At 41.3% G+C, this 12640-nt stretch overlaps 1 protein-coding gene across 3 annotated transcripts in view; it reads right to left on the reverse strand.

Annotated features, from left to right (window-relative positions):
• The window catches only part of OSBPL5 (oxysterol binding protein like 5), a 146365-nt gene that overhangs the window by 107178 nt on the left and 26547 nt on the right, over nt 1-12640 (reverse strand). The gene's annotated exons all lie outside the window — the stretch shown is intronic.

Consider the following 12640-nt stretch of genomic DNA (forward strand, 5'->3'; position numbering starts at 1 on the left):
GGGGGGGCAGGTTTTTTTTGGCCGCTCGGGGACTGGCTGGGTGTCGGTCGGCGGGTGGTGAGCAATTGCCCTGTGCATCATTTGTACATTTCAATCCTTTTATTACTTACTGTTGTCATTTTATTAGTGTTATCATTATCATTATTAGTTTCTTCTTTTCTGTTCTATTAAACCGTTCTTATCTCAGCCCAGGAGTTTTACTTCTTTTCCTGATTTTCTCCCCCATCCCACTGGATGAGGGGAGAGTGAGTGAGCGGCTGCGTGGTGTTTACTTGCTGGCTGGGGTTAAACCACGACATTCCCAGAACTGGGGCCTAAAGGAAAATATCAGCTACCCCAGGTCTAATGTGACAGGAAAAGGAAGGCAACAACTTAGCAAGACACCTATCTGAGACAAGAGCGTGAAGTTGGTTCTTCATCTGTTTAAATCATCTGGAATTGTACTGTGTATTTTAAGAGAAGCCTCCATGCCTCCTGTCCCCAAACACCTAGGGAGGGAAAGGCCCAGCAGATACCACTTTGGCTTTTCACCAGTCCTTGTCAAAACAAGCAAAAAAAAGCCAGCTTAAGAAAAAGCAATCAAGCTTTAAAATGGTATATCTGAGAATGCAACATTAACAAATGAGCTGTGGCCTGTCTTAAACAGGGGCACTAACTGTGCCCTGGCTTTGAAGAATTTGCTTGGGGAAGCTTAAGAAGTGTTTTTAGGCTGAGATGCTGGATTTTTTACTGCAGCTACTAATGCATGTTTCCTTCTGCTGTTTCTGTTATGAGACCAGTACCCCCAGGAAAGAAACAGGAGCAGGGAGTAATACCTTTCACAACTGCAGTAGCAAGATTGTCCAGAGTTTATCCATCAATTTCCAGAAGATACAGCTCAGTAAAATGCTTGGGAAGATGACTGGACTATGTAAGAGAAGACATCAATCACTATTTTAACCAGCCCAGAGGATTTCAAACGGTCAAAACTGATTCATCCTTGCCCATAGCCTCACTTAATAGCATTTTCAAGGGTCATTTCAGAACCATCTAAACTGCAATTCCAAACTATATGCACAATGATTTGCAGTGATTACTGAACTTTTGTGAAAGTGAGGCTAGGCTGGATGTTTGCCTCTAAATATCATATGTCAAAACAGCTAGGATGATCCAGAAGGCTGGTGAGTAAATGCCTGTGGTGGAAGGTTTCAGACAGGGAGATTTAGGAGCATATTTATGAAAGCTGGCTGGGAATATACTCACTTTGGTCCCTTCTTTATGAATCAGTAATAATCTCCTCCACATGATGGCTCAGAAAAGCCTGCCAGTCCCTGGACTGAACTGTCCCATAGCAGCAATCCTCCCTCCTACCCAACTGACTGCAGAGGTAGTAAGAGTGGGCCTGGTGCACCCTCCCTGGCTTTCGGCCATCCACTGGAGCCCCATCTAAAGCATCCCAAGGTGGGACTGTGAACCCAGGACACAGGCTTTGCTCCTGGGATGCAGGCTTCATCACACAGCAGCACGGCTTAGACAGAGAGCTGCTCCCAAGAGGGGTAATGTCTGCTCCTCACTGGGAGGGAAGGCAGCTCCAAGCTCTTGTATCTTCGCTGAGAGGCACAGTGAGCTGATTAAGGGAGTTCTACCATCCCAAAATAAATAGATGGTTTTGTAGGACCTTTTTTTATGTGCATGGGTACCAGTTCAGAAAAAGAGACAAGAGCAAATGGCGATGTAAAGGGAGGTCAATGGAGGGGCAGCTGGCCCTCGTATCAGCTGAGTGTGATATGAACCTACATTCCAAGTCTTGGTGCTATTTGGCATCTCTCCACAACAGATGGGATAGAAATATAATAAAATTTTATTTCTTTGCCTACAAGTAACAACTCTGTCTGCCACTTATCCATCAGTGCAATACACCTATGTCTCCTCCTTTAGGTACAGAAAAGACAGATTCCACTGGCACCTCAGCTTACAGACATATACAAGTGCTTAGGACTTTCAATAATTAGTTTTAAATAAACTGCAAATTTGAAAGAGAAACAGACTTCATACTTCTCTGAATATAGCTAACAGTCTTCCTTAGTTATTTAAGAGTGTCAGTCATATTCCTCAGTTTGAGGAAAAAAGAATGGGCCATTTTTGTTATTTCAGTGGTGAAAAGCACCTAGCAACTTGGACATCCAAAGTGGAGAGAATGTAAGAGATCCTAATTTCGAAGAGCTCAGCAGCCACATTTTGCAAGCCGGGATCTTCTCCAGCACATTCAAGTGACATATCAGAGATTTAAGATAACCTGAAATCAGGACTGACATTTGAAAAATCTTGACCACTCCACATCTGTGAATCCTTTTTGGCTCATGCCCAGAAATCACTTTGCACATTGGATTTCACGGAAGAATGTACTTCACTCAGTGGAAGAAAGCCACATATTTGGGGTCTGGATTTCAAGACAGTATTCCTGATGTAGCTGTAATCAAACTGAAACCAAGAAGAGAGGACACTGAAGGCTTGGGTCTGAGGAGAACAATCATGACTCTGCATTTAAATCTGATGAAAAGGAGACAGGGAAATGCAGAAATAAATCTTGAGACTAATAGTTCAAAACAAAATGTCCTCAGCTGAAAATAAATAAATGTCATTGTCTGAGATGTCCAAGGATAAAGTTTTATTTCACTTAACAGAAGAATACAGTCTCCAAAAATGTCTCTGAATTAAAAGCAAGAAGAATTAACACAGTATAAGAATAATGTGACAGAATGTCTAACTTTGAGAAACAAAACACCAAAAAAACCTATTACATAAATGCTAGCATAAAAGGATCCAGAGAAGCATCTTTCTCTGAAGTACTCATTGCAATGTTTCAGAAATTACATAAACTCAATTTATACCACCTTTCTATGGCAGCAATTCAGCAAAATATTCAAGCACGTGCTTAAATCTTCCAGTTCAGCAAAACACAAGTATCTAAGCACACAAAGCACCAGCAGGATATAGGCTAATCAAGCCTATGTAGACTAAGATGTACATCAGTGATTTGCAGAGCAGGACTACTTGCTTGAGTCTGGGTGTAAAACTGTCATCAACAATAGCCTTCAGCATGTAAAGGCCTATAAATTACCTGAGTTCTGGGATATTATTATTAGGTGCCTCTTTCAGCCTTGAAACTTTCTCACCTTCAATAAATGTTTCTGCAACCTCCCAAATACTAAATATTTTCAGTCTTCCCATCTAGTCTGGGAAGATGGGCTTCAACTAGATCTCAAATGTAGTCTGGGGCTCTTGTATTCAGTGTATTCTGTGTTATGAGGTATAACACTGCAATGGACAGGAAACTTTGTGACTTGAAACTCGATTTTATTTTCTTTCAGTTCATATGCCCAAGTCAGAATGCCTACCTTTCTTCCTGGTACCTCCTGCCAAATTTTACAAACACAAGTATATAACCAAAAGGAACTCCAGTTACCTCTGCTGCGCTAATAAACATCAAAGCTAACAACCTCTCAGCTAACACCACACTTACCTTGGTGTTGGCATTATTAAAATAATAGAATGATCTCTAAAAGCAAAGGGGACTTCAGGAAAGTTATCAGGAATTGCCTCTTTATACAACTTTCCGCAGGTGATTAGAGAGAATCATGAAAGGATCTGGCCTAAAACTTTCCAAAGTCAGTGGGAGTCTTCCTGTTTACCTTACTGGATCTTAGATTAAAAGATAGAAAAGTATACAGCCAAATCACGTCATACTGGGGGAAAAAAACCAAAACAAACAAAAAAAAAGGAGTTTTGTCAGTGGCTTCAGCAGATGAAAGACCAAGCTACAGGTGAACACAAACAAGGTGGAGATGCAGACTGGGGAGTAAAGATGATACTGCAGACGTAATTCCAGAATGTGATGCCCAGATGTCCATGTCTAACTCCACATCTGCTCACCTGAACAAAACCCACCTGATTTTCAAAGGCAGCCACAGATTTTACCAACTCCAGCAGCTATCGCAAGAGTCGGCACTTCTGAAAGCCAACAGTTTTTTTATACAAGTGCCTAAAGGACCTCTCAGCTGCAAGGCACCCAGCTCTGAACATCCTAAATTTCTTTTTTCCTATTGAAAAGTTCAGAGACCAGTGTTACATAATAATAATAAATACATTTATAAAATAATAAAGTGTTAAATTGTATCATTTACTTTGTTGTGAAAACTTGCCATTTAATTTTCAATTTAAAGGGATTCAGTATATTTCCTCAAGTCTGTGTTCTCAGGGACATGTGAATACAAATCATATCAGCTTTTATTTAAGCAAATACAGGCTTCTAGCTCTCATGATAACAAAAACATGAAAAGTGAAGACATTTATAAAAAGCCCAACAACAAATTAAGAGAGCTGATTGTTAAAACAGCTCAAGTGCTGAGGAAGCCTAGAGCACACTTTTTTCACTAGCATTGGCAATTCAGTATTTACTATCCTGCTTGGACTTGCAAAAAATGCAACCAAAATGTTGCAATTTGAAATCAGAGTAAAGGCAAAAAAATTTGCCCTGTGTGCTGAAAGGTCATTTACCTGCCTGCCAATTGCCCAATTTGGGTACCATTTTAAAGACTCCATGTTACAACAGATGAGATGGAAAGAAATTTAGTTCCATACAAAACTCATTGGCTTTTGCTACTTCTAGAAATTGAGAGCACTAGGTTAGCATTTGCATTTCTGCATACCTCCAGGGGATGAAAACAAGCTGATAACATTATAATGGCACAGAGAAATCAATGTGAAAAGCCATAAGCTGTCCTCACAGTGTGAAAATGAGCTGTGAGCCTGTCCGCACAAAGTTCAATCCCATCACAGTCGAAAGATGGTCTTATGAGATGGAACTGGCTAAACACAGGAGAGAAGTAAGTCATACCTAGATGAGCTGTCTTGAATGTGGAAAGAGCAGCACTTAATTTTTCTTTAAATGTGACTGCTTACATTTAGAGCAATGAAGTGACTTTTATGAACATTTTAAGTACTACATATCTGTATTAAAGTATTCTTTGTCCTGCCAGAAGAAAACTATGGGGTGTAATTCTCGTTTACAGCAGCAACTATTTTCCACTGATCTGTCAAGGCAAAAAGACATAAATGTAATTTTCCAAATCTGAAGATCCCTTTGCCTTGCCAGAGCAACAAAAACCATCCTAAGTGTGAGATGTTTGTCTGGGGTTTTTTTTCTCCTTTTAAAGAGAATTGAAACAACGTGAAAATAAAAAGTGACAAACAAGGGAAAGAAACATAGCTAGCCCCTTGATATTCTTTACAGCAGGAATTAATCTAAAAGCTGTTTCAAGTAAGTAACAAAAACCTATCCATTAAAACCTACGTAGATCTAATTGCAAGAGAAACACAAACAGAAACTGGGGAGGTTCTCGCAGTGGAGCCTTTTCAGGATCTATCTGAAATTTCAATGATCACAGGAGGACTTCTGGTACAAATAGGAAAAAGGAATAGTAACAAATCAGGACTAGATGACATTCACTTGAGAATTTTAAGAACATTCATAGTTGAGATAGCTGGATTACTGGAAAGTGAAAAACATAAAGCCTTTAGAAGATTTTGGGAGGATCTGGGGAACTACAGGCCTATATGACTAATGTTTGTGTCTGGCAACTTTGTGAAGCCTATAATAAAGGACAACAGATACCTACATAAATACATGTACTTACTAGTCTGGAAAACGCCTGACTTAGGGGGACAAAAAAAAGAAAGGTCTGTAAAAGTATGACCAGCATCAATATGGATAACAACTGATTGCTTGCTGTCTTTTCCAAGGCAGGACCTTGAGTCTACAAAGCAAAGTTGACAGCATCTCTGTTCTTCACACAAGTAGAATCACCCTGTGAAAGGACACTGTGGGTGCAAGAAGTTTACATTGGCTCAGGAGGAGACTGAACCAGGAAATTGAGTTTTGTTGTTAAACAGAACAATGGATCTGGAAACTGCTCTCTGGGTTTCCTTACTCAATCAGGGCTTTAAATTTGATCATCTTGCAGCTGGGCAGGTGAAGCTGTTCAGCGGCTACTGCAACACAATAGACCGTCCTAATGATGTCTCCTGTAGCAAAGTAAAAGGAGTCCTACAATGAAGCTTCTACATAATACTGCATTCATTTTCACCTTCAGTTTAGATCTCTTCCTCACGTTTATGAATACAGAGTCGAGATGTACGCAGACATCCAAGTTGTAATCTTTCCATATGTTGCATTAGGGAACCAGCTGATGTTCATTCTGCAGTAGCTACCTGTAAGATGAGCAAACAGCACGACAGGAACAGCAGCTGCTGCAGAATTATTGCTCATCTCCTAGTTTATCCCATTTCCACTACGAGGAAATCACAGGTTTGTCCAGTGTAATTTGAAAGCTGCAGCAGGCACTTGCCATAAAGCTGGTCACATTTCCCCAGCTTCATTGCAGGCTGTTTGCTGGTCTAGAAGCAGAAAGTTCATTAAACATGACTTGTAGGTCTAATAGTTAACTTAGAGGACAACAGGAAACGTCTGCATTAGCTCAGTCTAGAAGGTGGCTGCACTTAATTGCTTCTTTCAAGGACCTGTTCCTTTGTGAAGAATGGTAGAGAATTGCTGATCATCATTACCAATTTGCAGAGACACTTAAAACATCAATCTCCTTACACAGAAAGCATTTGCTGAAATTATCACCATTTACACTGTCTGATGAGCTTTTGCTCCTCTTTGCAATTTGGAAGAAGGCCACCCCATTAATAGATTCCTAGACAGTTTTAAGTAGGAAGGCATTAGTGTGTCCCTGCTAGTAATAACAATATTGTGGCATAAGTACCAATGAGCCTGCTGAAAGGCAATCACAGAAGTGTCTATAAGCTTCCTGTGCACCAGGACTTGTGCAAATTTAAATTCCAGTCACAGAAATTAAAATCAGGACTGGTTTGTTAGCTTAATGAATGGGTGAGATCTTACAGAACTGTTCTAATTTTAATGAACCAAGGATAGAAATGCCAGCAAAGTAGGTATTTGACCCTAAAATAGAAAAAAGATGGTTCTCTGGTCCCTGCTGAATTAGGCTGGGGATGGAGCTAATGGCATAAAGATGACACACTTTGGTTGAGATTTATGCAATCTTATTACCAATACCCCTGCAAAGAATTACCCTTGAGATGCTTGGAGACCAGCAACGGCCCTGTACCCTTCATACCTCACTGAAGAGCCTGAAGTTTAAGGGGAGGACTCTGGGCCTCTGTTCCTTTACCTGACCTACCCCAAATCCCCCCTCAAGCATGGCATTTGCTGATAAAGACAAACCAGCCACACTCCCAGCTCCTTTCCACAGCTGTATCCTCAACAGCAATCATTTCAGCACAGGAAGAAGCAGCAGAGAGCAAGTGGTATCAAACAGAAGGGTGAAATTCTTCAAAGGACAGTTCAGGAGTCATTTCTGCCATTTATCACCACACTGAAATGCCTCACAGTTCTAAACGCATCCTTAGCTCCTTTCCATGTCCCACTCACTGATGTTAAGGCCATAAGCAGGAACATCATGATAGAAAAACAAGAAACAAAGGCCCAGGAGGTAATGGTCCAGCGTGGCTATTCTCCCAAATCCTGACATTCTTCAGCACCCTGAAATCATTACTACATTGCTCCTGTGGCAGCAGCTCATTTTATAGCAGTTTAATTCCACCCAAGACTTACATGCAACATTGGAAATCATTCAAGTAGCTACTACCATCTTCCTCCCACAGATCTGCAGCATATGAGGCAAGATTCAAAGTGTATTTCATTATTTTGTGGCTAAACTTGTGCATTCAAGAAGCCGTGTAAAGAACTGTCACAAGACCTGGACCAGGTTCAAATGTAGACATTTCCAGAGCCAGAGCAGTATTTTGGAAGGAGAGGAAGGTGGGTGCAGCATGCAGTTGGCAGCTGTGGCACAGGGTGCTACTCACCTGGCACAACCATTATACAACCAGCAGGCTGTCAGGCTCAAATCCCTTTAAAGAAAAAAGTGAAGGAGGCTTGAGTATTGAATAAAGCAACCGATAATAACACAATACCTTTGCCCAGCTTTCGCTTACTCAACTATTAGCTACTTAAAAATCTAAGAAGAAAAAAATACAGTAACCAGACACACCTACAGGTAGACTCCTGGAGCTACACATTTACCAAAGAACATAGGCAAAGTGGACTAAATTCAAGCTTGCAGGCTACCTTTTAAAATGTACTTCTAGTCAACTGTGGAGAGCTCTGAATTCCCTTACAGTTTAGATTTTAAACCGAAGACATAAAGGACTTCAAGTAATAAGTAGTTAACTGCTAGCCAATTTTAAAATAAAATAATTAACATGCATACAAGACAACAACATTTGTCTTGCAATTATTTACAAGCCACATTAAGCTTCTCCCCAGCCTGTCCATTTTCAGCCCCCTCCCTCTTGCTTCTCAACTCTACCCAAACAAGCTAGAAATGGCTCTCTGATTCTTAAAATGCCCCAGCTCCTATCTCCAATCATTCTGCAATTCAAAGCAGTCTAAGAGCTACATAATACAGCCCTCCTGGCTACAGTCCTTACAAAGGTATACACTAATACAGTTTGCATTAGCAAAATTATCTCTGCTCCACCCTTTTATGCTATCTTCTGCTCAGGAAACATCTTTCCCTGCCAGGTTAGAATAAAACTCACTGCACCAGCATTTCACTAGGAATATGAAGAAGAGAGGAGATGCATCAGGAGATCAGTATGTAAGTTGAGCAAGGAAACAGGCCTGGGTGGGATGAAGTGATCCAGAGCCTTGAGAAGTAAAAGTAACTCTAGTCTCACATCAAGCCTGGCTGGAGGCTTCTGCTCCCAACTTCTCCCTGGGACTGCTGTCACCTAGGGCCATCACCATGGCAAGTAATGAAGGCATAAAAGAAGAAAAGCCAAGTGCCCAGCACAGCTGTGTCCAGGGATGCTGTGTAGTCTCATGTGCAGCCAATAAGCCTCTGTTATTAGCTATTCTGAATAGCTACCCTAAAAAATGCCTTCTGTAGACTTTGTTCTGTTTAAAGGCAGAGAGACCTAAATTTGGATCTGTCTGCTAAGCCTCTGAAATTAAGCTCACCAGCAGCAGCAACAACAGAAAGCCAAGTGTGGGAGCCAGCAGAAGAAAAGAATTGCAGGCTGCACAGTTCCAAGGTGGATAAGATGTTTGCCTCCCTGCTGGCAGAAGAAATACACTGTTGTTCCAAAAAAAGGAAAAAAAAAATATCCCAAAACAAGACAACAAACAAAACAAACCTGACCCTGCAAGCTTTAGGCACCCTCCTTTTGAGGCTGATAATGCAAAAGCTGGTGTTTTTTAAGGACACCACCAGACTTCAGTGGACAAATCCCAGTGGTACAGGCAGGCTTGCTGAGAAGGCATTTAGGATGGGGAAGGTAACATTTCAAACCTTCATTCCCACAGAACGGGAAATTCCTAGACTTTGTGCTTGCTGGGACACATTCAGCTTTCACTTTGTCACACTCTGAAAATGTCTCAAACTCACTGCTATTGCTATTCTTGCACACCAAATGTGGTCAGCAGGTTTGGGCCCCTTCAGCTTCTCCCCAACCCCCTTGAAGTGGGAGGGCACCAAATGATAGAAGAAATTATTAATCTCCTTCAATCTGCTGCAAATGCTCTTCATAGTGCAGCAGCCCAGCATGTAGTTTGCCTTGTTCACAATGTTGGCTCATTTTTAACATTGTGTCCGCCGTGACTCTGGTCCTTCTTGGTAGGGCTGCACGTGAACCAGCCCATTCCCAGCCTCGCTAATGCTACTGTCCAGTTCAGCATATGACAAATACTCAGACTTATCCAAAAACTATATCCATTTAATCCCTTTAAGGTTGGTGATGCTGCCTCTTGTAACACAATTGTAGCAGACTTACATGAAGTAGGAGTAACGTGAGCCGTGCCAACTGCTTTGCAGAAGTGGTCAGAAGATGCAGAAGGTTGCAGGACCTGGACCAAAGCAAGGACTTACTCAAGGCTCAGGCCAAGTTTTAATTCAAAGGAGTATACATTTGACTAAGTTTGTCATGCAAACTTCTTACGTGGGATTCCTAATTTCTGTTTAAGAGAAACCTCTTGTGTCCACTGATGGGTGAAGTTGGCTGTAGTCCCGAAAATAGTAGCAAAAACCATTCTGCACTGAAAAAGCACTACGAGTATTTTGCAGAGGCAACAAAAATGAAAAAACTTTGATAATTACTGTTCTGCTGAGGAAAATAACATTTTCTAGCCATTATAATTGGGTTTTTTTTTCAGGCACAAACCTTTGCCATTTCAAAACAAGACAGCTGGTGTGCACTGACCATTACTTATTATATTGCATGTGAATGTTTCCCTGTTACCTTGTTCTGTCCCTTCTTGATATCATAAGGTAAGCCCATACATTCCTAGGACAGTGAATACTCGACTATAATAAACTAGGTCTGCGTAATATCTAGCACAATGGAGCTTTGATCCCAGATCAGAAGCTCTAGGTATTACCATACCAGTAAATAATAATATTCAACCAGGATAATAACAGAAGCCTACATAAGCAAGCCCTAGCAAATAGTTGCAGCAGGCAATTGCTTGGCAGAAAAACAAGCACACAAAAATGAAACATAAAACCAAAAGGATTAGACTGAAATTGCAAACTTCCTCTTGAATATTCTATTAGAACCGACGAAAGACTCAAAACTCTCTGAACAGAGTCTCTTTGTAAATCGTATTTCCTAATATCATCTTCTAACAGCTGATTAAGCCCTCCAGCCCAGCAAGCCATGGCAGACCGCTATCTGATCTCTGCTCACACAGATATTCAGACTGTTCTCTCGAGTATGTAGGCTGCCTCACTGGATAAACCAGAGCATAAATCACTGAAAATAACTGAGCACCACATTCCCTGTCACTTGGCTTTTCAGTTATATTTGTATAAAACCACACAGGACAGCAAAATATTTTCAGAGGTAGGAGGCATTTAACCATTGCAGAACAAGCAAAGTCAAAGGCCAGAAAACCAGCACCTTGCTGCAGAGCAGCATTGCTAAATCAGCAGGCCAGACTTCCCCCAAACAGCAACAAGGAAAATGCTGATTTTTGACAGTGTTTCTGAATTACAGCACTTGCTCCCACAATTATGCACAAATCCAGTCATTCCTGCATCATCTCTAAGTAATACAGGCAAGTTAAAATGCATTAGTAACTTTCAGATATTTGCTAAAACTGGGTGATCCCCAAGGCCCCCTGACCTCAGCAGGGCTTTTGCTTTCAATTCAGTGAGAAGATTCAAGTGGTTTAGTAAGGCTTTGGAGCTATGGGCTCCTCTTTGGCCAACATAAACAAGGCAGATGGGATGAGCTGCCACTCCAGACATATTCCCAGCTGAATCATTTTGTAGACTTAATTATGCTTGCTGGGACAAAACCATCTGACCTTGTCTCCTTCGTCTGTAGTAGGAGTTTTGCTACTGATTTTCAGGGGAGGAATCACAGCATCTTATTTCACATACCCAGAAGTTCACATTAAATAGCTAAATCTACAGGAGATAACCTGAAGTCAGCTACCTCAGCAAAACCCTCTGGTAACAATCCTGAAGTCCATGAGCAGAAAGGGTCCTTTCTGTGTTCATTAAGGACAACACTGGTATTACTGATAAAGTTACTCCTTTACTAAGATGCTTCACCCAAGAAGAGGCTGATTTTAAGCCAGACAACCTCATTTATCTGCTGCTTCACTTCTGCTGAGGACTTTCCAGATGCTTTTTTAAAGTACCATACATGAAGTGCTTGCTTATCTGGAAACACTGTTTCTTGGAAACCAGTCCCACCTGGTTCTTGGGCTCTCAGTGTGCAAACACTCATATTCTCACAGTCTAATGAGGAATACTTTCTGATTCCTCCTATCACCCCTCTGAAGCCTTCACTTTCTCTCCTTACACTTCACCATCAAGGGTACATCACAGTATGACCTTAATCTGCATGCACTGCAATGTTTATCAGTAGGGCCTTTTCTTGCAGCTGGTACCAAAGGAAAAAATCAAACAGGATTCTTCCTTCCAATTAATTCTGCTGCTGAATTGGCTAGAAGAGTCAATACTGAGCAGCACAACACTTCCCCACCACTACAGAATAGATCAACACAAATGCCAGGGCTTGACTATGCAATATACTCACATCAGCAAACACTTGTTCACATAAGTGGGCCCCTGATTTCAGCGAATCACTTCTGCAAATACATGCACTTCAGTATGAGTGAACAGTGCAACAGGAAGACTAAAAAAGCAAGAGACAAGGGTATAAGCAATTTAAATCACTAAGTCTACACTGATGGTACCTCACGTTTCTCCACACAGAGCCTTTCTCCTCCCATCTCCTAAGGTACTGTTTACCCCAAATCTTAAAGAACTGCCAAAGTCAGCTCTGAAGAAGACACAGTGACCTGACCACTACTCTCACAAATGGAAAGAAACTCAGCTTTAATTCTGCCAGCTGCTGCTCCAATGAGAAAAGGAAATACCACACCTGATCCAATTTCTTAGAGCAGCACAATAAGACACAGTAGTCTGTGAGCTAGCTGGCTAAGTGTTCAACAAAACGAAGAGTAGCAAGAGAGAGATATTTTGGTCTGGAACCATATGGGTGG

The sequence above is a fragment of the Buteo buteo genome, chromosome 16 (genome assembly GCF_964188355.1).
Source record: "Buteo buteo chromosome 16, bButBut1.hap1.1, whole genome shotgun sequence".
NCBI lineage: Eukaryota > Metazoa > Chordata > Aves > Accipitriformes > Accipitridae > Buteo > Buteo buteo.